The 26,807-nt window shown below is 42.2% G+C and overlaps 1 protein-coding gene across 14 annotated transcripts in view; it reads left to right on the forward strand.

Moving 5' to 3' along the window:
- Positions 1-26,807, forward strand: part of PKNOX2 (PBX/knotted 1 homeobox 2) — a 3,737,380-nt gene that overhangs the window by 996,211 nt on the left and 2,714,362 nt on the right. The window lies entirely within an intron of this gene.

The following is a 26,807-nucleotide window of genomic DNA, read 5'->3' on the forward strand; positions in this document are numbered from 1 at the left end:
TGGTATTATCATGAATGATTCATCATAATCATATATGCGAATGAATAACAACGGAAACTAAAAGAAATGTTGATTGACTATGTGGTCATAATTTGTGTTATTATTAGGTAAAGATTGTTAAAAACACTGTTTGATATACACAGCTGTGCACGCAGTTAGTCAGGTGCATACATACTTGAACACCAGTTGTATAATCATAAATATACATGGAACAGTAACTGGCCATGCCAAGAAAGGATTGCAGTATTTTGGGGTGGAGTACTGGACAACAAGACTTGCATCTTAGCCGGATCAGGTGTCATCACCTTTTCCGAGAAAATATGCCCAAAGAACTTGTTTCATGAAACTCACACTTTTCTGCCTTCAAAGTGAGACCGGCATCAGCTAGCAAGTGGCATACTTGTGTCAGGGCTTTGTCATGTTCTTTTCGAGTGGCCCCAAATACGAGTATATCACCACTATAATTGAAAGCATGGGTGACATGCTGTATTATACATCAAGTGACATCTTGAAAAAGGTCTGCAGCTGACAACACCCCCAAACCTAGTCTCTTATAACTGAACAAGCCAATATGGGTTCAGGAGGTTGTGATGTACCTGCAATTTCCCTCTAGTTAAAGTTGATGATACCCTTTGTGCAGATCAAGACGAGAAAAGACTTTGGCACCATTCAGCTGTGCAATCATATCTGCAATGTGCGGACTTGGATGTCGTTCTTTCTCAATGGCCTTGTTAGTTTGGCGATGCAGAAGCGCATGGAACTTCCACTGTCCTTTTTGGGCACCACCACTATGCGTGAAACCCATGTCTTCGGACAGGTAGAGCATTCAGTTATATCATGCTTTAACAACATTTCCAGTTCTTTCTCCGAAGCTTCCTGCAGATGAAAAGCAAAATGTCAATGTCGTTGAGCAACAAGGTGAATGTCCACATTGATATGCAGTTGCACTTTCATGATCTTAAGGTTTCTCAGTCCATGAAAGAATGATGGGAACTGACTCACTATGTCAGCATGAGCATTTATGTTCTAGTTGATGGAAATCAGACCCATTACTGTAGTAGTACTGGATCTGAGAAAACATGCAAATGACGAAGTACCTTTAAGAACATTAATCTATGCTTGTACCTTTGTCTTCTTGGGTCTCATGGTCACTACAAATGATCCTTGACTTTGCAGTGGCGTGTATACTTTTGTCTTTGAAGGTGAGAGATGAGGGACCGGTGACAGTTCATTGTACTTTTCTGCCTGTATGATATGTATTGATGCACCACTATTGATGATAAAAGGTATGGAACGACCATTCACGTTTAAGGTAATTTTAGGACAGTGTCCATAGGAATGTTGTTGTTTCAAGTGGCAAACTCTCTTGGACGTATACTCTTCTCTGCAAGAAACCAAACTCATGTGCTCCCAACGTTCACCAGTTGACACCATCATCACACAGCCATCTTCTTCACTGTCTCTCGTTGGAGACGTTTAGGAACTTTTGGAGGATAAAATTGATGACAATAGTCTACGTGCAGTTTCCGCTTGCCTCAACTGGTATCACCACTTGGTCTTGTGGGCATGGCTAGAGAATGTCAGAAACTTTCGGGCGTCCATTTTCTCTTCTTGATGTTATGCAGTCATTTTCTCTTTCGCTTTGCACACAGTTACAAAATGATTTTGTTTCCAGGAGCCATTGCATATTTGTCCAATGGCGGGACATTTACCTTCATGCGTAAAGGAGAATCTGCATCTGAAACACAATTTCTTCTTCCTCCGAGACATCACTTTATGCCCCCCAACCTTGTGTCTCTGCTTACATTTCATATTTAATGCTGATTCAGTCTGGGCTACTCTGGCTTCCATATCAGCAGCTTGTCGTTGTGCACATTCTCCTGCACTCGAAGCCATGAGTACTTCATTTTGATTGAGAGTCTCACGCAGCATACACCTTCTGAATTAGTATACAAGGCAACCATTGGTGACTCTGAGATGGATAGCTTCTTTTTCATTGAACTCATTTAACCTTCAATGTTTGATGAGGGCCTCAAGTCTTTCAGCAAACTCATCCATCATTTCTCCAACTTTCTGTCTAGCCTGCATAAAAATGTACCATTCATAGTCGACGTTCGGCATTGGATTGAACTTGATTCCTAATGCCGCTTCAATCTGTAGGTAAGATATTTCATCAGCTTGTGGCATTTTCTTTATTGCTTCTTTCACACCATCACCTGCAAGGTTCTAAGTATTTAATGATCTTCATGTCATTTGTTTCTTCTCACACCTCAATGAAGTCATCAAATGTTTTAATCCAGGCAGTCCATCTGGCACCAATATTCTTTTTTTGGTGGTATGGAATGGAAGCAGCAGTTTCAAAAACATTGCAGCATCATAACCACCTGTGGGACTTCCTGCTGTCGAAAGCAGGCTCCCGCGCCATCGGCTTCATCTTGGACCTTCTCCATTCACACCATCTCTAAGACCCAACCATAGGCTTTCATTAGTGGGTCCCGTGCTCTCCATGCCACTGGAGTAAAGCTAGCCTGACTGATGAGGGGTGAAACGCCGAAACCAGTCTCAGGAGGATAGTTTCTGGTGCAGAAAAAGCCTGGCCTGGAAGTTCGGGCTGGACTGTTCCAATGGCGAGCAGGTTCAAGCCTGATTTGCATATGTTTGGGTTTAAACTGTAATGGCATGGGGAGCAAAACAACAAGGGATTTAGGCCCAGATCTCTGTACTGGTGTGAATGTTTGACATTGTTCAACATTCTGTCCATCAATTGTTCTTTTTGCATTTGTCATCTCGAGTGGGACGGATATGCCCAGACATGGGTCCCGTGTTCTCCATACCTCTGGAGTCAAGCTAGCATGGCTGATGAGAGATGAAGCCCCGAAACCGGACCTAGGATGCCCCGGCCTGGCACCTAAGGCTGGAATGTTAGCATGGGGAGCAGGGTCAACTTTATTAACCACACCCAGACACACCCAAATGATTACTTTATTTGTACGGAGTCCATCAGGGACCAGAAGGGTTCCACTATACACATGTATAAGACACTACAACCTACATCATTTTCATGATTGTTTTTGATAAAATTGATAAAGCAAAGTCCAGACTGAGGCTTTTTAAATTGGGAATTTCATCCCATTCATTTCAGATGTTGACCTCATTACATGATGAAAAGTTAACTCACATTCAGCTTGGTAGTTTGAACAATTAACTTAGGCAAAATAAGAGGGACAATGGGCTTAAACAGGGGTCCATTGCTCCCTGTTTTTTCCCCTTTTCAACTCAATTACCTAGTTTGATCCTTTGCTGCATAATTAGGAACTTTTGAGATGCATATATTAATGCATCCATCAATAGATTTATTACATTTAAATCTTTCATATCACCCACTAGATTATGGATAAATGTATTGAGAAAGTAATGTAGCGTGTGGTAAAGCATTACCAAAGATTCTGTAATAAGCTGTTGAATATAGTCTATTCATATAAACAAATTGCAATGAACTTCTTCTCACATACATCATGGAAAGTATTTTTTTTTAAAAAGGAGGCATTGACAATGTCAACTTAAAAGGCAGCTTGACTTTTATGGTTATTATGGACAAGCGAAAGAACAAACACCTAAAAAATATTTGACAGTTGAAGAACCTCCATTGTTCTACGGGGTAGAACCTTTAAGTGTCAGGACGGTGTGGACGGCTTTTTTCATAGTTTGTCTCTTTATGTACAATGATTGTATTCAAGTGGAACTAGGCTTGTGATGCAATGTTTTGGGCCTACCCTCTTACCATATGTCCTGCGGTGTATCATTTTATCTGACTGTTAGGTGAGGAGAGTTAACATTTCATCAATCAATTTCAATTAGCAATGTAATCCATGTGACTACACAATAAGGACCAGGATTCAATGACTACAGTTAAAAAGGCTTATTACAAATTAGCAATCAAATTAAGATACACAAATCACAGTACCATGCTATAAAGATACAGAACCACAACTGGGTAATCTAACCTCCTAAAGAAGTTTAGGCGTACCAGTGTTAAACAAACAAGAAGTTCAGTCACAGCAATACAAAAGATTAACATTAAAATCTGGTGCTCAGAAAAGAGTTTTGGCCCTCTCTTCAATACATGGGTAAATCTAGAATTGTCTAAGTTAAAGTCCAAACTAAGAGGATGGTTCATTAGTCTAAAGAATCTAAACTTTCAGGGAACTGCAGCAAAATAGAAAAATGTGAGAAAGTACAGCAAGTAAAGGAAGGTGTGAGCATTGCAGAAGCTCTGTCACGAGTCTTCTTGGGTCAGGGTAATTCGGAGTATTATTCTAAGCCACACTCAGCAAGAATCAAAGGGAATAAGCATGGAGGTCTAAACCTCTCAAAGTCCAAGTAAAAAGGCTCCAGCATCAGACAGTGTAGAGTGCAGTTATCCACACTAAAATCGTTCAGGTAACACCCCTCTGTTCACATCATCAGGGGATCCATTGTCTTTTTCCATTCTCACTTTACAAACTGGAACATCGACCATTTGCCCACACTAATCATGGAAATGACATTGTCCTGCCAAATCTAACATTGCTGAATAAGAGTCTTCAGTTACATTTTGGCTCTCATGTTTTTTCGTCAAGGTTTTCTTCTCAGGCTCTCTCTCTATTGCTAATACAGTGTTGTATCTATTCTCAAACTAACAATGTGTGTGAATACCTGCAAGGGAAAAGTCATGTCAGCAGAAATGGTAAAGCAGTATGCTTTGCAGAATGGAAAATAGTCTTAGTAAGGGCAAGTTAAACATATTAAATCAATGGTGCACATTTAATATGTGTGTGCACTTTAAAACACAATTGAATATAACTTTTTATAGTACATTTTATTCATATTGCATGTCATATATGGTAAATCTTTAATAATTATCATGTGTAAATATGACTAAGAACTACATTTACATATAGTGTACATGTAACATTAGTTCACAAATTATATAAATCCATCATTGTTTCTAGAGTAATCACATTCTAAATATGTGAGGATGGTTTCTATTCACTCACCTAAACACTAAATCTTGTTTAATGAGTTAAGGCACACAGTTAGGTATGAATTCTCTAATTCTGCAGGGAATGCACTTCAATAATGATGTCAAGTACAACATTTCTCATTAATGTTGTTAGGTCACACAGGAAACATGTGCTAAGTGCACGTTTAGATTATGCATTGTGACCTGTGATGGTGGGGCCAAAATACGCTGTACCGCATATTTATCATAAACACTAAGTATATGCCCCAATTTTCCTATATTTTTACTGCAAGTCAACTCTGCATGCCTCCCTCCGTTATAATGTCATTTCAGAGGTGGGAAAAGCATCAAAATGTTTATTAGTTTTTAATGTCCTTATTGCTGTAGTACAACGAGAACTGAATGTTCTAAAGGTCTACATAGAATGTTTTCATTTTACTGTGGTATTGAAGAACAAGCTGAAAAATTACTTTAAGCAGTGGCATGACCCTTGCCCTGGTTAGACTTCACAAATCTGCAACCAATGTACATATTACCTGCGACCGACTGCTGACCGCAGTTGTCCCCGTCACTCATTCAGTTTCCACTATAACATTGTTCATGCTCCATACTGCATCATTGTCCACTGACCCCAGTGCATTCATCCCTCCTGATGACCTCTGGGTTATGAACCATATGTGACAGGACATTTTCCCATCATTTCCTCACACGTTTGCACGTGGGAATTCACAAACTTGCAAGAATTCATGTTCTCACAAAAATGTGCTTTCCGATGAGAGTGACAGCCATCTTGGTTGTGGCCCAGTATAACATCTTCAACTGTTCTACCAGCATTGCTTATCTTTAGGTCTTTTGACCTAGCGGTGCCACTCTCCCCCAGCTTTCTTGCCTGTTTCAGAAGCAATCGTATGTTCATGGGAGCAACTTTCCACGGCATCTCATCATCATAACCAGGAGATCACCTATGTCACACCTGCAAAAGAAAACATAGAACTTAGGTTCTGATGTACAAAGCTCAGGTCTGAAAACTGTGAATGTTCTTTTACACACAGAATGGTTTTTCTACTTGAGCTTCATTTTGCTATGCAACTGGTTTGCTAATTAGTCACTTCGTAAAATGCACGTTCTCAGGAGGTCGTAAAACCTCCTGCTGCATTTTGTGACCCCTATAAATGACTGTGAATGCGGGAATGAAGGCCTGCGATAAACAGCAGGGCTCCATTTCTGATACTTGCATTACCTGCATGTGTGCATTTTTTAAGGCAGACCATGTTCCAAGCAGGCACAAAGGCTGCTATAAAAACAAGCATTTGCAATGCAATATGTCTCCCATTTGGGAGAGTTTAAGCTATTAGCATTGTAAATGACAATGCCATTTATTTATGTTTTAAAAACCAAAACTAAAATAAAAGGCATTGCCAGTTTACAACGCCAATAGCTCAAACTCGCATAAATGCAAGTCCTATTGCATTGTTTCTCAAGAACTCAATGATGAATATCAAACGTATATGCGAGTATGAGGCTGAAAAAAAACTTGCGGCCCCACTTTCTAAGAAAAACGCTAAATAACGTCAGAGCCCGCTGATTGATTTTGGTGCCACCATTGTTCCTTTCATTCTTATGGTATACTTTGGAGGCAATAATTGGCATGGATACCAAAAAGGGCCTTTACAGCAGGCTCAATGCGCAATTGTCAGGTGGATCTAAACCAGACATGTTGAAAGTGCCTTCTTTGATGTAAAATTGAAGGAGGCTTGAAGGTAAACTCCAAGTCAGGGTCATAAAATAGCCCTTAATGTTTTGAAGCATTCAGTATTCAGGGTTGGATTTGTTACTACTTACAGCAGTACAAAGGGTTTAGACAAGAGTCAACACCTTTATTTTACTATAAGAGTTGGCTTCAGTATTTCCCTAAAGGGAAATTACACTGGGTCAACTTACCCGTTGATGCTGAGTTCATGGTGAGGGGGCGGATAAAAGCCCTACCGAAAGGGGCCCTCTTAGACATGTACATTTACATCAGCCGAGAAAACGGCCACTAAATTCGGACTTTTACCATAAACGTATGTAAAATCATACAACAACACATTCTAATTGTATTTTAAAGTGTATGAGTTTAACCGTAACAAATATTTATTGAATTATATAGCAACTTTTCACATAATTCGTTTTTTGGGCATTAGGGCATTGTCAAAAATTAGATTTTTAAATAGGTACCTATAGTTTCCCGATTCCGAATGGAGCTCAAATGCAACTCTAAAATGGCCGTATAGTGTCTAATGCTTTATGAAAAGGCGAAAAGAACCGCAAACAATGCAGGTTGAACTTTGCTTGTACTGAAGTCAAGAGCTGCGCTTCTAGTGCAGGGAAAGGCAGAAGAAGAAAGAGTCCTCTCAAAAACAGATAAGCCCCGAAAGTGTAAGGAAACTGTACTTTACCGGTGCGCCTCAGTCCTGAACAGAAGTGACGTACCGGCAAAGGGAACTAGTTAGGAGGCAGCAAAGAAAAGGGATAGCAGTGAGAACCTATGGTTAGCAGCACGCGAGAAAAACATTCAAAAAGTGTGACCTGCTGCCATTCCACTTTGTCAATGAGATTCACTCTCCAGTTGGGTGAGAGTATTCATTGAATTATTTCTGACCATAAATGCATTCTCCAGTCATTGATGCATTGTATTGTTACACACACAGAGGGTGCCACATCCTCTATGCAATTCATTTTTAGGTTGCTAAAAGCGCGTTGTGGGTCAAGAAGACTTTTGTGACTTGTGAAGTACATTCAGTACTATATGACTCCTGATTTTGATCCTTGTAATTAGTCGGATTATGCACACGTATGCTCACATTGGAATCGGAAAACACTCACTTTCACGGCAGTACGTGCAAACCTAGCCAATGCTTGACCTTAGGAAACTAGGAACACAAACTCATGTGTGAACACCATTCAGTTAGAAACAGCATGATTAATGCGTGTATCAGAACCCACATGATGGCTGATACGTGGTACGAGATTTGTCATTGTCTGTGTGGCTAGGTCCATTGGAGAGAAGCCCCGCCCTTACTGTAGATGAGGTGGTCTATCTCTGACTCCATCACACAAGTTTGCTTCTTAAGCATGTGGAAAGTGATTACTGTCCCCTCTATCCTTCTAGGAATTTATGATTTTTTCCATCAGCAGCCATTTTGAGGTCTGCTCCAGAAATATTTGCTCTTGGTGCAGTTTCTTCTTGTTCCAACCAGTGGTCTAAGGCCGACCATACCGGTGTCCCACAACACTTTACCTTTGACCCCCTAGTGAAGAACAAGTATGATACTGTGCTCCACTTTATTCCCACATCGCAGCCGTGCTACCTTGCCGGAAGGTTATTTGTTGACATGGGTGTTTCCAGCCTGCCCTACGAAGCGCCATGCATCACAGGTTAAACTAACGTTTTTTAAGGAAATCCCCACATCCCTGCATTGTCCAAAATATATCACAGAAATGAGCTGTTTCAAAGATTTCTGTGGCAGAAATGTGTCTGTACTGCCTCCTGTCTCACCGCACCAGTCATTGCAGAGATTTTAATGTTCTTTGCTGCCTCACATGAACCTGGCCTTATCATTAGTACAAGAGGCCTGGTAGCTTTACTATGCTGCTGCCGATACTCTATTTGCTGCCACTGTTACAGAATTGGCACAACTGCATTGAGATCAGTTGTGTTTCATACATACAAACTTCCCCAGTTGTGTTTCATACATGCATACTGCCCAGTTGGTCTGTGTTGAGAACTTTACAAGTATTTGTTACTTGTGCTTACTTCCATCGCACACGTTAGTGCAGAGCTGCCTCTCCTCAGAATATCAGTGAGAGCCATCACATCAACTGGCATTTTCTTCATTCAGTCTAACTTCCTTCAGAGCTGCTGATCTCAGAGGAGGCAGCAGTGATGACTTCAAAGCTCAGCTCTAGACCACCGTGATACATTCACAAGCAGTATTTGCATACCTACTGCACACAAGACTTGGGAATGGTATGTTATAAAATAGGAATGCATTTTATCACAAGTGCAGTTGTTGAGATAAAAAATAATGATGAGTCCCATCCACACTTAATTTTAGTTCTCCAAGTACTGTTCCTCACATCTTCCTGAATTGTGAAGGGGGATAGCTTCTTTCTACTTTAGAACTAATGTCTCACCACAACTCTACTTGGCATAACAATGATGCACCATATCAGGTATGCTTGGGGTAAAGTCACATCAAGGTACAATCCTGGTATACTACCTAGTTGATAATGTAAGTAAATAAAGTAGAGAAAATGTCCACTTCAACAAACATTTCCCGGCCGTGAAAATGGTTTCCTTGCACAGCTCTTACATTGCCCTCACTTTCTTGAGCACCACCACAGCTAGCACATTAATTGCATCTCAGAACAAATCATAGGGAAACAGTGGGAATGTGAATTCTTATTTCAAACAAGCATTGACATGGTCAATAAGTTTTGCCTGCGCGAGATCTATTGGCTTTATCAATGTTTGTTTTTTAACATGACTTAAAGTATTAAAAAAAAATACGTGCTATGCCGCGGGCAGCATTGACAGTATCATTGTGCTTTTTCCCCTTTAAGCCATGTTGCACGGAGCCCATAACTGCTGTGCAACATATTAAAAAACACACACACAAAAAAAGTGGGGTTGGGAGGGTGGTAAGCAACACGAGGGAGGAGGGCAGGTGAGTGTGGAACAAAAAACTGTAGGAGTGTGGAGTGGGTAAAAAAAGCATTATAATACGTTCAGTATAGATTGCTTTATACACTTTGTTATTTATTTTTATTTTTTTATTATTAATAATGTGTATTCTTATAATTAGATACAATCACAATCGCTGTTGTAGGGTAAGCCCTGAGTGGCCGTGGTGGTTCGTCCAATGGAATATAAGTAGCTGGCCCCTACTGTCTGTATTTTTAAGAGCAAAAGAGAAGGAAGGAGGAAAGGACAGAAAATTTAGTAATGTAACAAAAGAGGGATAGGACAGGTCTGTAGAGAGGGACAGTCGCTTGGCACTACTTTTGCAGTAGCTATGTGTTACATTTGACAGACAAATCGGGTGTTCGAGTCCACTGAGAGCTCACGCTTGCTACGTTAGGGCTCCATCCTTTTGGGTCACGGGTCGGTGCATCGAATGCTCAGGTCAAGTGTTTATGGAGGTTCGTAAGAGTCTAGGTAGGTGTCCAGGGTTTTCCACATCCCCCTCGTTGACGCTTTCCAGGGTGAGTACTGTAGCGCCAAGTTGTCCGCTCCTCTGAGATGTGTGACCCAGTTGATCCATCCTTTGTAGCTAGTTTTGCTTGTGTCTTTCCAGTTGGTTAGTACCATTTTAACAGCTGCTGATATTAACAGGTCCATTAGGTCCTTATCCTGCTCAGACCTCAAATTCATGCGTATAAAATCCGAGGTAAGGGTGGCGAATTCCCTTGCTATTTTGCAGTCAAACACATTATTGATGAAATCAAAGACTTTACCCCCAGAATACCTTGAGTGTTGGGTATTGGAAGACTAGGTGTGCTAGGTCCCCATTCTCTTTGTTACAGTTCCAACAGAGTGAGTCCTCCCTGAGACCTAGCTTGTGTAGTCGGGCGGGGGTCCAAAATGCTTTGTGAAGTAGCCAAAATGTAGTCTGTGCAAGAGCTGGGGTGATCTTATTGCGCGAGGACGAGGCTCACAGAGTTGCCCATTCCTGTTCATTGAGTGGGGTGTTGGATTGTTTATCCCAGTAGGCTATTGTTTTTTCATTAAGTTTCCTGGTTTTGGGGCGTAATAGCTTGTAGAGGTGTGAGACTTGGTGTCCTATTTTGTTAATGTTTGATACATATTGGAAGATGGAGAGTTGGGTGATAGCTAGTTTCCTCTTTGATAAGGCTGCTCTTATTTTCAGGAACCTATAGAGATCGATGTCTTTTAGGTGGTGTCTTGCTTTGAGGTCAGAGAATTTGATGGGGTATTCCCCCTTCTCGAGTTGGTGTGGGTAACAAATACCTTTCTCTATCTATGTATCGAGGGTAAGGCTTTTCCCTTTGTACTTAATCTTGGTGTTCGCCCACAGTGATTCCGTCTTAGACCCTTTGATGGTAGTCTCCATTTTCTTGTCTACTTTTAGGAGTGTGATTTTTGTGTTTTTAAAGATCGGTTTGGATGAGTGGGGATATGAATTAGCCGTCAGTAAGGCCAGAGGGCTCAGGTTGTTCAGAATGGCTTTCTCCACCTGCAGCCATACTGGTATATAGTCGGTCGCTGGGGAGACCCATTAAGTACCTTGCTTTACTAGAAAGGCTAGTTGGTACACCCTAAAGTCTGCTAGGTTTACCCCTCCTAGGGTTTTTTCTAGTCTCAGTTTCCTTATGCTAATCCTTGCCTTCTTCCCACGCCAGAGGAATTTGGTGAGAATGATAACGATTTTCCCGTGGAAATCGTCTGTGAGTAGGAGTGGAAGCATGCTTATCAGGTAGTTAATCAATGGGGTAATCATCATTTTGAGGGTTTCTATTCTTCCCCACCAAGTTATGAATTTTGGGGACCAGGAGTCCAAAAGTTTTTTCAAGTAGCATCTTCTCATTGTAGAGTGTTAATTAGGTCGCTATCAAAATATATTCCTAGGTATTTGATTTGTCCCATTTGCCAGGTCAAACCAGAGTCCCCTAGGATATCTCTCGTGCAGTGCATGTTTAGCGTTATTAACTTGTGTCTAAGTTTTGATTATTTTAAGTAGCAGAAATTTAAAATAGCCTTTTTTTCTCTTAAAAAAATGAGTGAAACCCCCCCAACAAGAAGTGTTGGAATTTCTGAAGGTTTTAAACATTGGCTTGGGTAAGATATGTGTGATCATGAGTGATGGTTTGCAAGAGCTGCATATGAAAGAGGTATGTGTTGCTGTTTAGAATGTTGGCTTGCAAGAGCAGGGTATGAGTGAGGTGGAGAGAATGTGATGATACTTAGAGTGTTGGTATGTGAGCCTGGCAGTTATTTACAGATGGTTGGTGAATAAAGCTTTTTAAAAACCTGTGCTGTAGATACTGCACCTTTGGACTTGTTATGAGCTTCACTACTGTGTGTCATGTCCAATCTGGTGAGGACGGACACACACCTACCTCCCCTCTTACATCTGTCACATCAATTCCAATTAATTGGCAGTCCCTCGCTCCACATATCCTGAGAGCAAGTCAAGATGGGGGATTCCCTATCAGTTCCGAGAAGCAGACTCCCATGTGTTGAACATGTTGATGTGGCTAAGACCAATGGATACAATAAGACTGCCAACAAGTAGTACTAAATCCTCCCATATATGCTTACCATCTGTCAAAACATTCAGTCTGACCAACACAACCATCACTGAATTCCAGAAGACATTCCAATGAGAAAAAGAATAAGAAAAGGTACAACCATTCAGATATGTTCACTGGTTCCTGGAAATAATATTTTCCAACCACAAGAAACAAGCACAACTGTGACCAATCGTAGACAATGTTCTGGCCTATAGATATATAGATTCCTAATCTAAGGAAACCAGAAAACCAGCGTAGCAACTGTTACATCCTAGCAATGTGTTCTAGCAACATGGCTTGTGTTCTTTCCATGGTTACCAGCATCCGAGAGTTCTGGAGCTGGACTAGAAGAGAGGAGACAGTTGCTGCAGACAGGATGGATCTAGGGGTTGTTCCTCTTAACTTCAATAAAGTTCCTGCTTGAAATATATTGTCTGCGCCTCTTAAAAGTGGTGACGAGGATGGGATGTATATTCCCTGAGGGCAGAATGGCCGTGTAACGATACAAGTTGTTAACCCCTAGATCATTTTTTTTTAACTGTCAGGAGGTGCCTCTTATAATGTGCTGTTGACATTGCATTACTCAAGAAAATGCTGCTGTTCAAGGATACAACTGCTGTGTAAGGATATTACAGTAAGGAGACCGACTGACTTCTATCGACAAGCATCACCATACGGAAGCGACCTACTGGAGTCTTGTCTGAACTCAAGGTACATGCGGAGTAAGTACCGATCCATGTGAGGCTCGGCTAAGAGCTGTGACTGTGTGGAACCTTGCATTGTGTCTGTAGGAAACGGGTCTGCAAAACGTGGTGTACCCTTGACGTCCGGGAATTTGTCTAAACTAACCATCCTAAAAAAAAAAAGTGAGAGCATTTGATTGGAGCGGGAGCGTTTGATTGCTTTGATTGTCGACCTTATTGACCACCAGTTAGTCGAAATCAACCGATATATGCAATTGAGATCGGGAGCTCAACTACGTGCTTCATTTGTAACTTTGTTATGTTTTAAATTGGCTCACCGGTTGTTGCTCGTGCTTGCCTCTGCCTCTGTTCCACCTCCTATTGTTGTGCGTCATTGTGAAAAGACGCGAGACGCGTAACCAGTCGTTCCACACCTGAACCCAGAAATTTTACACGTCACAAGATCGCAGTGCACTGTGGGAGCCGCGCTGCGTTGTGACTTGCAGCGTGATTGTCGATCAACAAAGAACAGCCTATGGTTGCCATGGCAACCTAATACAAGTGCTGCAACGCGATCGCAAAGGCAGAACCAGCATACTAAGAAGGAAAACAGCAACACGATCGCAGAAGTGGAACCGGTATATTAAAAAAGGGAAACAGCAAACAAAGACTAAAACTGTCAGCAGGCAAAGATTGAATTACCAATATAAGGAGACTGAGTTCTTCGACACTGCTTCGAACTATTACTACGTGGACTACGGTGACTACATTAATTTTGTTAGCTTTTTTTTTCTTCCTTATGTTTTCAGATATTCAATGCCAGTGACTGTTAGTATAATGCTTTTTATTTTTGTTTCACCAAAATACCAACTTAGTGCATAACAATTGTTAGGGATACTCTCTAGGCACAACATTAATAATATTCCGCAACTAGGAAAAACTCATCAATATGGACATGTCATCTATTATAGCTCCGCCCACATTTTTACAAAAACCAGGAGAACCCACTTGGCCGTGGGAAGTTTGGCTAGAGTCTTTTGAGACTTATTTAGAGGCTATAGGTGGGGAGGATTTTACAGCTTCTCAAAAAGTGGCGTTGCTCAAACATAATTTTGGAATTGAGGGCAGAAAGGTGCTGAAAACCCTACCTATTAATAATGATAAGGGACATATTGTTCTGGGAGAGAAAACAAGTGATAGTGAGCGTAACGAAGTGGGTGAGGAAGCTGATGTACATTACGATGAAGTACTTCTCGCTGATGAATATGTGGAAGTAATTAAGGCACTAGAAGAAAACTATGGCAAGAAAGTTAGCATAGTAGTAGAAAGGCACAATTTTTTTTTCTTGAGCACAACTACCTGGGGAATCTGTAGAACAAATCATCTCTATATTGAGAACTCTTGCTGCCACCTGTAAATTCAGGGACTTACATGAGGAGATCATAAGGGATCAATTCATAAACAGAACGAGTAATGTTAAAATTCAAGAGAAATTACTAGATATGAAAGATCCCGCCTTACAAAAAACAATAGAAGTAGCAAGACGGGGGAGAACACTTCCAGATATGTTAAAGAATTAAACACAGAAAAGTTTGACACGACTAAAGTGTGTGTTCTAGAGAAGAATACATTAAAAAAAGGAAAGTAATGCAAAAACCATTATACCCGAAAACAGCACAGTGTGCTACAGATGTGGTAGTACGAGACACAATGCAGATTCTGACAAATGTTTTGCAGTTAAGGAAAAATGCTTGAAATGCAAAAAGAATGGTCACTTAGTACGTATGAGCAAGGCTGGATCTTTTCCATCCAAAAATGGAAGCGCCCTGTGAATGCTATTAAAGAACATTCTGAGGATGACAACTCTACTAATGAAGGGGAAGTTGAAGTCATGGTTATTTGTGATAATGTTGTCAATGATGTATCAGAGGGTTACTACCCACCCAAATGTGATCTTGGCATCAATGGTACCAAAATATCAGTTTGGGCAGACTCTTTCTCCCCTACACCATTATAGATAAGAACACATGGGAGAATGTAGAAAGTCACCAATTGATTTCCCCAGATGTTGAACCTGTAGGTTACTGTGGGGTTAAGCTTTCATTGTTGGGCTTCTTTAATTGCATATTGTCTCACAAGGGTAAGGAAGGTACTAGCAAACTATATGTGGTGTAAAAAGGAAGGGCATTGCTGAGGTGGTGTGAACAACACATTTTGGGTATTACATTGGACCCTAACCACCCACAACTAGTTCTAGTCACTGAGGATCTAGAGAAAACCAAGTGGAGCTCCACATTTCCAAGATTATTTGGGGAAAAGTTAGGATGTTTAGAAAAATTAAAACACTGCATTGTACTAAAGTCCAATAGTGTTCCATATGTGCATAAAGCAAGAAATGTGCCTTTTACTTTTAGAGAAAAATTTAAATTAGAGCTGCAAAGATTATGTGACGCACAAGTCATCAAACCTATCGAGCCATCTGAATGGCTCAGTCCGGGCGTTTTAGCACGCAAACCTGACAGTAATTTATGCATGTGCATTGATTTGAGAGACCTTAATTGCAACATCCTAGTTGACCGGTACCCCTTACCCCACATTAATGAAATGGTGTCCTCTGTAACTGATGCTACATACTTTTCACTAATTGACCTGTCCAATGCGTACCACCAGATCAAGCTGCATCCCACATCTAGGCATCTCACCTCCTTCATCACACCCAAGGGAGCCTTCCAGTGTATTAGTATGCGCTTCGGTCTGGTATCTGCCTCTGCGGTTTTCCAAAGAGTAATGTGGAAAATATTGGTCTGTTTATCCAAAGTGTTAGTATTTCAAGACGCTGTGTGTGTGGGGGGCGAATCGCTCTGAACAGGACATGATACTGACACAAACTCTACACAGGTAACAAAATGAAGGTCTAATTGTGGGAGTCAAGAAATGTAAGTTTGGGGTCAAACAAACTGATTATCTAGGGCACACTCTATCGAGGGACGGGGTTAAAAGAAAATAAGAAATGATTGGATGCCATCACAAGTGCACCATCACCTTCTGACAAGGAACAATTGCGTTCATTCCTAGGTCTTGCGGCATTTTATTTAAAATTCGTTCAGCATTTTGCTGACAAAGTCCATATCCTCAGAACACTAATGAAAAAGGGTGTCAAATTCGAATGGACTGATGAATGTCAAAAAGTATTCAGTTCCATTAAAGAACAGGTTGTTAAAGCTGTTGCATTAAAACCATTCAACCCATCACATCATAACATAATTGTGGTGGATGCTAGTGCATACGGTCTGGGTGCTGTATTCATGCAGAAACATTTGGGACATGAACAGGTAGTGGCCTTCGCATCTCGCACTCTCAAGGGTACGGGGGCCACATATTCTGTTATTGAAAAAGAAGCACTTGCATGCTGGTGGGGAGTGAACTACTTCAAAACTTACATCTGGGGGACCCATCTTGAAATTAGATCTGACCAGAAGCCACTCATAGAGTTGTTTACTACTAAGGGTGCTGGAAAAGCAACCCCAGGATAGCTAAATGACTTTACAGGCTCCAAGGATATGACTTCTCATTACAGTATGTTCCAGGCATTCACAACGTCAATGCCGATTGCTTTTCCCATTTCCCATTGGAGTGTGATGATGATGACATTGATTCCAATGAAGATTGTGTGATAGCAAGTGTATCTGAATCTTATGAGGGTTCTATATCCATTTACGAGTGGAAAATGGCAATAGCAACAGATCCCATTTTCAAAGACATAATGATCGAATTGTCTAATCCATCTAGTCCCAACTTTGTTCTAAAAAAGAAATTGGAGAGTATTGGACAGTCTTGACAGAACTTTCGGTTGTGGATGGTGTGATGCACAGCACCGGTAGGCTAGTGGTTCCGGCAAGCTTGCAGTCCAGACTGTTAAAATTGCTGCATGAAGGACACAGTGGAATGTCCAGTAAGAAGAGGAAGGCTAGAGAGACATTTTGGTGACCAGGGATGGACAGAAACATAGAAGAGCATGTACGAGGATGTATGGAGTGCATGTGTAGTGACAAAACCCATCGGGTAGAGGAATCCCCCATCTCCCCAACTAATTTTCCAAACAAACCTTGGGAAAAAGTGGCTATGGACATCTGTGGGCCATTTTCAGCCAAGGTTTTAACCAACAAATATGCATTAGTACTAATTGACTACTATTCCAAATGGCAGGAAGTGGCCTTCACTGGGGACATCAAAGCTTCCAATGTCATTGAATTTTGTGACCAAATCTTTCGTAGGGAGGGCTGTCCTGACATGTTGGTCACGGATAATGGACCACAGTTTTTAGCTAATGAATTCAAAACATATCTTACCAAAATGGACATTTCTCACCACAATACCGCTGTTTATAATCCTAGGGAAAAACGGCATGGTTGAGAGATTCAACCGAGTCCTGAAGGAGTGTATCCAATTGTCAGAAGGTAGCGGTGGAGACTGTAAGGAGGCGGTGAGAGAAATGTTGTGGAGTTACCGTACCACACCTCATTCTGTCACTAAGGAATCTCCATTCAGACTCCTCAAGGGGAGGCAACCAGGGTCAAGAGTTTCTCCTGTGTGGATGTTCAAAAAATGTCCATGGTATGTGTGTGACAAAAGTCTAGAGTGTAGAGTGAAGAAGCACCAAGAGAAGTATGTGAACAGGCACAACAATAGATTAAAAAAACTCGAAACGTGTATTTGCTGCTGGAGATTGGGTGAGGACATATAGCATAGGTACTCAAAAAAGAGGTCTGTCTAAATGGTCAATGCCCAAGCGCATCACCAAAGTCGCTGGTAACAGTGTTTGGCTGAGTGATGGCAAGAAATTGAATATTCGAAGTGTCACCTTGTGCAACTCTGTGGAACTAAATGCGTGGTTGAAAAAGGCAGGTGATGATCAAATAGAAAATTGCAGTAACAATTTAAGTAATGATAAACGTGTCAGAACGGCTCCCAAATGGCACAGTGATTATGAGACATATTGATATACCTGATGTCGGTCTTCAATCATATTTTAATTTATATTTGTAAAATTCTTTTCTCAGGTATTCCTGTAAATATCTATGTTATTCTTGTCCTGTAATTTTGTTTTATTATTAAGAAGGAAGATGTGTTACATCCTAGCAATGTGTCCTAGCAACATGGCTTGTGTTCTTTACATGGTTACCAGCATCCGAGAGTTCTGAAGCTGGACCAGAAGAGAGGAGACATTTGCTGCAGACAGGACAGATCTAGGGCTTGTTCCTCTTAACTTCAATAGAGTTCCTGCTTGAAATATATTGTCTGTGCCTCTTAAAAGCAACTAAACAAGCAACTCACTCTACTACCTAAGACACAATCATCCAGTCAAATAGAAGAGCACATTTATGGCCAATGATAGGAACAGATGAATAAATACCAAGAAAAATAAAGCAACTCTAACATACACGTACGAATGTGTCAAAATATAGAATATCAAATAGCCTAACATTAACACGCAATTAGAAATCTCCAGTCTGGATGAACCAATACACTCTGCACAAGATTCCGGAAATGTAAGATGGCTGATCATTATGCAGCAAAGTATACTAGTCCTTATTTTTAGTGTGAAGACACAGAAAACGTGAATAAACAATGATTTGCAAAATGTAGAATTTGATACTCGGTTTTGTTGTAATTGCGGAAGCCTTCTCAGGCTGGTGTGTGACTCGCCTACAGCAGGTACGTCAGACCATTTTTACATTGTGGATCTGCATCCAGATAGAGACCTGAACTGCATAACAAAGATTTCCTTCAGACCGACAAGACCACAACAGCTATGTTGTCTCCCTCAGCATTAGCCCATATACGTGAATAAATACTGCTAACATAATCTTTACGGGTGGATACAGGTTATCATCTCACAATCTGTAGATGAGCCCTTAAGGTCCCCTAAGCCAGGCTTGTGTGACTATCATAGATAGGGGCAGTTTTAATGCTGCAGTCTTGGTTTTGTGTGTGGGTTGAGAGGGCGGCAAACAACACAAGGGTGGAGGGTGGGGGAGTGTGAGACTATGGGTAGCGGGGGATGGGAACGGGGCAGGAGTGAGGGACTGCAGACATGCACTCTATAAGAGTGCATGTGCAAAAGTAGGGATAGAGTCCCTACAGGAATGTCACTGGCCGCAGACAGGAAACTGTTCTTGGTCCTCGCTCTACGGCACGGACACAACAGATCAGCACCAGAAAGAAGTCAGGTGAGGAGGAGCTGGTGATCAAAAGGAAGCAAAGAAACGAGAGTGAGGTCGAAGCCATCCAATGGTAAGTAAAGGTACGTAAGCGGTGAGCTCTAAACCCGTTTTAAGCTTTTTTTGTTTCCAATAGATTTTGCATGCACAGTGCAAATGCTGTGCAGGCAAAAAATAAATACACGCATTTCCCTTCTGAGATTTACAACAGAAAGTCCTGAATATAGTCATAATTAACTAGCAGGATCATTTCAAAGAGGGCAATCAAACAAAGGTCTTCATAATTTGCAGAGAAGAGGTTCTGTTCTCTCCAGTAGTATGATCTTCACATTTTTTGAGCCTATGGACTAGGAGGCCAGTGGGCCATTTGTCTACAGTGCCAGGCTTTCCTTTCACAAATTAAAGCTGAATCTGAGAGCTGCAGATTTGGTTAACATTCAGGTAACCAAGTAAAACTGGGCTGATAAATCTAATGATGATTTATAAAAGGAAAGCTAAGACCTGTGAGCCTAATGCTGAGGGACGCCATAACCTAGAGGAGCAACAAATGACCTGCTCCCCTAACAAATAACGTGGATGAACTACAATTGTTGTGTCAAATATATCATATCTACTTATATTTTGTGTTTCCTAAAAAGCAGTGCTTTAAAAAATGTATTAAAACTTACGGCAGATACTAGCTTTCACAAGACACCTGTAAATCCATCTGTCAAATCAAATTTAGGGGTTCACAACATTTGTGTTACTTATTGTGGCCTAATTACGGGAAATGAAGGAAAATTATGTGTAAATGCACATAATGCAAAGCCGCTATATTTGAGTGTAAATACAACCTCATAAGAATGCACTTAAACAGGAGCACCATGTACATCAGCTGCATGGATTCTGTTGTTCCAGTGCGTTTGCAGTTATCTCAAATTGCACAATTTACAGTATATTTTTTGCAGAAACAAAGCATAATCACGCAAAGTAGCTTTAAGGGCATGTTTTCTGAAATTTGGCATAAACTTCCAAAATTCCATAAATTATGCAAATTGCACCGTGTAATTTAATTTTCGTCCACACCTACTGTCATTGTTTTAACTCAACTAATAGGAGCTTCTCAATACACAAACACCTCGCTTAATGTAACCTGAAAAATTTTCTCTAAGTATTCCAATGCATTACTATTGCACAGACTGTACCTGGTGTGTGTAGAAAACTATGAAATGCTGGTGCTTACATTACACGTGTTTGTGTGTGTTAATTGAAGTTTGTACTTGTGTACTGCAGCTGTTCTGTGTGTGCGAGTGTACCTAGCACTGCTGATGCACAAGTGTCACCTGTTCTAACTGTCCCTTTCTTCAATAAAGTGTTGCACGTGAAAAGGGAAAATGACATGCTTTTACAGTACTTGTTTAACATTTACCTTCTCCCAATGATAGTGAGAATGCGTTTCTTTAAAGTTCACTGTCTATGCTATGTCAAAAATATTAACAGCATATTTCATCCCATTTTGGATTCTAACGAGGACTTTTGCTGAGAAAATGGGCCTCAGCTGGTTGAAGCCCAACCCCATGGACGGGGAACAGTGAAAGCAGCTGCTACACATTTATTCGACCTATGCTTGCCCTAACACTGCCCTTACTGCCTCTTACTAGCCAGACTCATGTAGTTAGTGAAAGCAACAGAAAGTAAACCAGGCTCCCAGATACAAGTTTAAATTCTGTGGTTTGCACCCCTTGTCCATCCTCCAGCCCTTCGCAGCAAATAGGAGACTGTTGATGGGCTAGGGCCAGAGCAAGGGCTTTGTGATGATCGGGGCTGTAGGCCCCGTACACCTGGAAGGACCACACAGACACTGTAGTATAGTATATATGTATATCTGCCCGGGGCTCCTGCGCCCGGTCTTTTTTTATTGGAAGGCCACATATCCTGTGATGGATGGGCGTGGGGTGAGTGTGGAAGCCAGCCCTCTAGGAGTGGCTGGTGGAAGCACATTACTTATTACCACTAGAATGTGACCAGCCAGTCACTACATCTCTCTTAACCTTTACAAAAAACGGGACAACATGCCCAACCTGTGGGAGGGAACATAATGACATAAACAAGAACTCCAGAGTCTATTCAAGTTGCTGGCAGGCCAGGATAAGTGGACAGGTGCAACTAAGAGCACCAGGCATCATGGTACTCCTCCATCGTTTTAATCACACTACTCTGGGCCTCAATGGCAGTGTGAATGCAGTCCGTGCTTCTCACAGCATGGAAGTCTATATACACTGTTTGCTGTGAGTGTGCACGTGGAGCTATAGTGAAGTCGTTTGCTGAAACATCTTCAAATGTATCCTGGCTCTGTGGCTAGCACTCCTCCAAAGACGGATGACATTCCGGTGACTGTTGAAGATTCTACCTTGGATGCCACTGTGCTTCTAGCTGGCTGATGGTGGGGCAACTTCCTGCTTTCTTCTTTCACCAGGATTCCCCTCTCTTACCAGGTTCCCCTCTCACGGGAGTTCCCTGAGGTCCTCTTCACCAGGCTTCTACGTGACTGTGTGGACAGCCACGTGTCTCTCCAATGACATAATATTAGCCCTTGGAGGAATCACTATGAGTCCCACCTTTTAGTCACCCACTCCACCTCGCGGGTAGTTGTTTCCAGGTCGGGGTACTCCTGCCATCCTGACTCTAGTGCACCGGCATTGACAGGGTAGTCCTTGGGGTAGCAAGACTCCAACCAAGAACTTCATGCTTCCTGTAACCTGCCGGGGCGTTACTGCAGACCCATCCCTTGTGTTGGGATTCATCTCCCACTGGAAATCCCTAAGGCCCTTGCCCCATGATTTGCACGGGCTGGTGTGGATTGCTTGGGTCCTCTTTTAGGGCCCACGATTGAGGTGGTCCTGTCCGAACAGGACCACCACCAAATTTCATATGCAACCCCAAAGGTGGGTGGTACAAATGGTCCAGCTTGCTCACTTCCTCAGGCTTCAGGTTCACTTGTTCTAACCGAAGATTTCTGGGTGGTCAGTCTCTCACTGCACTAAAGATGCCTCACTGACCTCTGGGTGTTTCATAGGTACAGTGCTCTACTCTAGATGTCCAAGGCTCCTGCGATGGTCTTGGGGATGCACTTGATTTCAATAACACTCACAGTTCTTATTTCATACTTAGCGGTGTGCCAGGTGTCTACTACACATCATTCTCTTATATTTTCTTCTTCCTTTTGATTTAAACTTGTGACCTTGTGCCACGTCTACACTTTCATCTTCTTCCTTTTCCTGACGCAGTCTAATGCAATCTTGCTTTCATCTTCTTTCTTTTGACCAGGCCTCTCCATGTGATGTGCACTTCACTTGGGTCTCCCTGGCCATGTCTTACCCCTAGGGCTGAGACTTCCCCTTGTCCACTGACCAGACCTCTCATCGTGACCTTCTTCTCTTCACAACCTCTCACAGGGCTTCTTCTTGGGTCTCTAACAGGCCTTATCTTCATCGACCTCTCACAGGTCTCCTTGTAGACCTCTCACAGGTCTCTTCTTCGACCTCTCACAGGTCTCTTCTTCAACCTCTAACAGGTCTCTCCATTGACCTCTCACAGGTTTCTCTATCAACCTCTCACAGGTTTCTCCATCGACCTCTCACAGGTCTCTCTGTCGACCTCTCACAGGTCTCTCTGTCGACCTCTCACAGGTCTCTATGTCGACCTCTCACAGGTCTCTCTATCGTCCTCTCACAGGTCTCTCAGTCAACCTCTCACAGATCTCTTCTTCACTTGAGGATGCACCCCTTGCGCCTTAAGGCAACGCCGCTGTGGCACTCTCTTCTGCCTCCACCAAGGCAGGCTTCGCAGGGTCTATCACATGCTGCAATAACATGGGCACTCTTCCTCGCAGGGCTTTCACGCCAGGGATCATGCCTGTGCAGTCAGTTTCTCTGGTGCGGTCTGTGGTGTATTTCTGACTTTGTGCCCTGTGTCATTCACTTGAGGGCGCTCCTTCTTCTGGTGCCTTGCTCACCCTGTTCCTCCTTTTGCGGTGGTGTCCTTCCTTCACTGGGGGAAGGACACATTCTGCCTGCATTCTTTTGTCCTTCTTGAACTTGCTGCCTGAGGCTTTGCTGCTTAAGTGTCTTTGCCATTGATCCAACGGTAATTACCTGGTAATTTCCCTATTCAAAACCACATCACCTATGGTTTACCGCTGTAAAGGGTGGAAAATGATGGATCTTTTGATGACCGTGTTTCACCAAACAGGAGACTTTACATATATATAAAATTTAAATGCAAACAATATTAGAGGCAATAATGAGAGTGGGGAGTTATTTAAAAGGGTTTTATTTAAGTCAAAAGTTAAGGTTCTCTGACTCTTTATTCATTAGTCAAATATCAATCAGGTTACAGAATTGAAAAATAGGAAAAATAGCATTAATACAGAACATATTACAGTCTGCATATAAGCATCACATATAGGAAGGGAAATGTGGCGCAAATTGTCAGTCAAAACTCTTAAAGAGTCTCTAAGAAAAAGAGTAAGTCTTACAAGGTTAATCAATAATTAATAATGGCAAAAATATCCCATAAAGAGAAATAAATGCAGTTTAGCACCTAAAATCTAAATCTGTTCTGATCCTTTCAGCTCTTTCCCTCTGCCTCTGCTTCGCTGTGCTAGTCTGTGTCTCTGTCTCAAACTGCACCATAGCCCCCACAGAATGCAGCCCCTCCCTGTCTCTGCGTCCAGCACAGAAACTGGGCCTGTCCCTCAGAAAAATGAAAAAAGAAGAGAGAGGCAAAAAGCAAGGCAAAAAGGCACTCCTCCCACTTGTAAGCCATAAGTAAAAGTTCACGTGCTCAGTCCTCATAGCTGGTCCAATCAGAACTTCAAGACATATCATCTCCCCATGGGCTGACTGGATACGTCATTAATCAGGCTTGTTCCTGTTCAAATTTCAGTCATGTGATTTATGGAAAAAAAGTGTGTTCTTCTCTCCACGTTTAAACAAGCTACAAAAATATGCAACATTTTGAAGGTCGGAGGAAGCGGTAGGCAGGATTTTTTATCAGGGCCCTTTCATTGAAAGTTTCTAGGGAAAGAGGAGCACATTCCAAAATAATGTTTCAGTTTAGTCCACTAAAGCAAACTAAAATCACGTGGTTTTCTACACTGTGAAACACAATTCAGCACATTTCTACTCTTGCAAAAATACATGATGCCATTTTAAATGTACAAATATATTTTCTAAATTAATGTCCATTCTATAGTGAGATTACATATGGATTAATCACATATAAGCATGGCTGTTCAACTAATTAAGCATGTTTTCACATGAAAGCACCTCCAAACTGAAGCATTATGTTTTGATATTGCTTGCGCCACAATCTGCGTGCCATTTTAAAACTTATGTCTGCAGCTTTTTGTCATATAATAATGCATACATTTTATAGGTGAAATCTGAGCTCCATCACCATCAGTGGACTCTTGTCAGCTTCCTTGGCTGGCAGCCTTGAGGTTGTTGGGTTTTCCTGCATTGGGATACATAGTCTCTCTCCCTTCAAGGTTCTTGTCCCTTGGTGCTGCCACCAGCTTCACTCATGTGTTGGTAGCCTTTTCAGCACTGCGAGCCTGTCCTTTTTCACAGGTGTCCTTTACTGCTGCAGTGACCACCCATAGCCATTAAGCGTCACTGCAGCCCTCCTCATAGGCCTGGGCAGCCTTTTTCTTCTGGCAGAGACATCTTGGGACCAGCTTGTGGCTCATAGAGCTTTTCTCTGGATTGCCCATTCGCACCTTTTCCTAAATTAGTGTCACTCATTTGGGTGCATTGCAGGCCATACTTTCTTTCGCCTGGCACAATACGAGGCTTTCATACCACCCACACTATTCCTCGGGGCTCATCTAACACAAACACTGCTATCCTTTCAGCTTATCCCACTCGGACTATAGTGCCTTTTAATGACGGGGTTTGCTGACAAGAGCGGCAGGGTATATACTCCTTTTTGTACTTTTGTTTTTCTTTAGAGTCTTTCACACACCATTGAGTCGCCTTTCTTTACAGTCACTTCCTAGCCCTGGCGCGGTGTACAGAGCTACCGCTAGGTGGCACTCCCTCCCTCTACTGGCTGCGTGCTCTCTGTCTCTCCTTGTTGGGCCTTCCCTACCAGGAGCTAGGTTTGCTGCTGCCGAACATCGCAGCAAGGGCACAACCAGGCCTGTCCCTTGACGGCTGCATCTCGATTACTGGCAGAGCGCTGGGTCCATCCAGTGCTGCCTCCTCAATGCTGCTGGCCACGCACTCTCTTCACCTGTGGGCAGATCCCCATCTCTAAAGGCCGCCTCTCAGACCGGGCACTCTGGCCTCAGTGCATTATGACAGATCACGTTGTGGTGCCCTAGCTACCTTCTCTATGCCGTGCAAGCCTCTTCTGACCCTGTGGTGTGGGACCGTCTCCTGCTCCCTGCAGGCAACACAGACAGAGGACGGCCCCCTCACCCTCTGGTGAGTCCATGCAGGTATTTCATGTCCAGGAGGCGGGGACAAGCAATACTGTTGTGACAGGGCAACTTGTTGCTCAACCATTTTAGCTTTCATTTGGGTGTGGGCGCCGCATGCAGGTTTCTCTGGTCCGCTTGTCTCTTGATGTTTCCATAGCATACGCCCTACACTGCAGGCCCACATGCCAGCCTCATCTACCATGCTGCAGGAAGTGTCCCTCCTGCTAGACGCACCACAGAAGGTGCATTATCCTCTCAAATGCAGACAGGGCTCTGCCATGCTGTGCCTGTCATTCAATGGACATTTGTCCGCGGGAGCGTTCGGTGATTCATAGACGGACGTTGGAGAGAAGGAAGAACACCGCCAGTAACTGAGTACGAGGACCCGTCACCCTGCAAAGAGAATATGAACAATTCATAAAGTAAGAGAGCACAAGAAGCCACAATACCTTGAAATCCTCTCCTACGTCCAATAATTGATCCGGCAAAAAGCCATTGCACTACAACGCACTAACAGAAAAACGGTAAAAGATGTCCTACCAGAATCAAGTTCAGCTCTGATGAAGACCTTTACATAAATATAGTGTCTTGGTCCCACCAACATAAGGTCGAAACGCGTCGGCTTTGACCACACAGTGGTTCAGAGCAAACAAGGAAAACAAGATTTTGTTTTCTTTTGGCTAGTTGAGCTGTAGTAGTCTTGCTCTTCTATATTAGTTTGAAAATAATCTCTGACCCTGTGCAGGACCGCAGAAATTGAGAGTCTTGAGGACTAAGAGAAATAAGGTCCCGGTACAACCTGTTTATAAAACAGTAGGACATGAAGAGAGAAAACATTGTTGACAATGTGTATTTCAGTGTGTGAATCAAACAACACTAAAAAGTGGTATACAAGGATTGAGAATATGTACTTTAGTATGTGAATCAAATGAAATATCACAGATACAGTATTTGTCAATACATGAGTTTGTTTATGTGTAACAAGTTTCAAATTTGTCTAGTCAGTCACATAATGTGTATATGTCTTGCATATAAATGTTTCATGGTATTTTTAAAAATATTGAGGAGATGTTGAAATCTACTTGATGAAGGGATTCTTAAATGAACTTGAAAAAAGAAAAACTAAGAATTGAAACCCA

This window comes from Triturus cristatus, chromosome 3_1 (genome assembly GCF_964204655.1).
Source record: "Triturus cristatus chromosome 3_1, aTriCri1.1, whole genome shotgun sequence".
Lineage (NCBI taxonomy): Eukaryota > Metazoa > Chordata > Amphibia > Caudata > Salamandridae > Triturus > Triturus cristatus.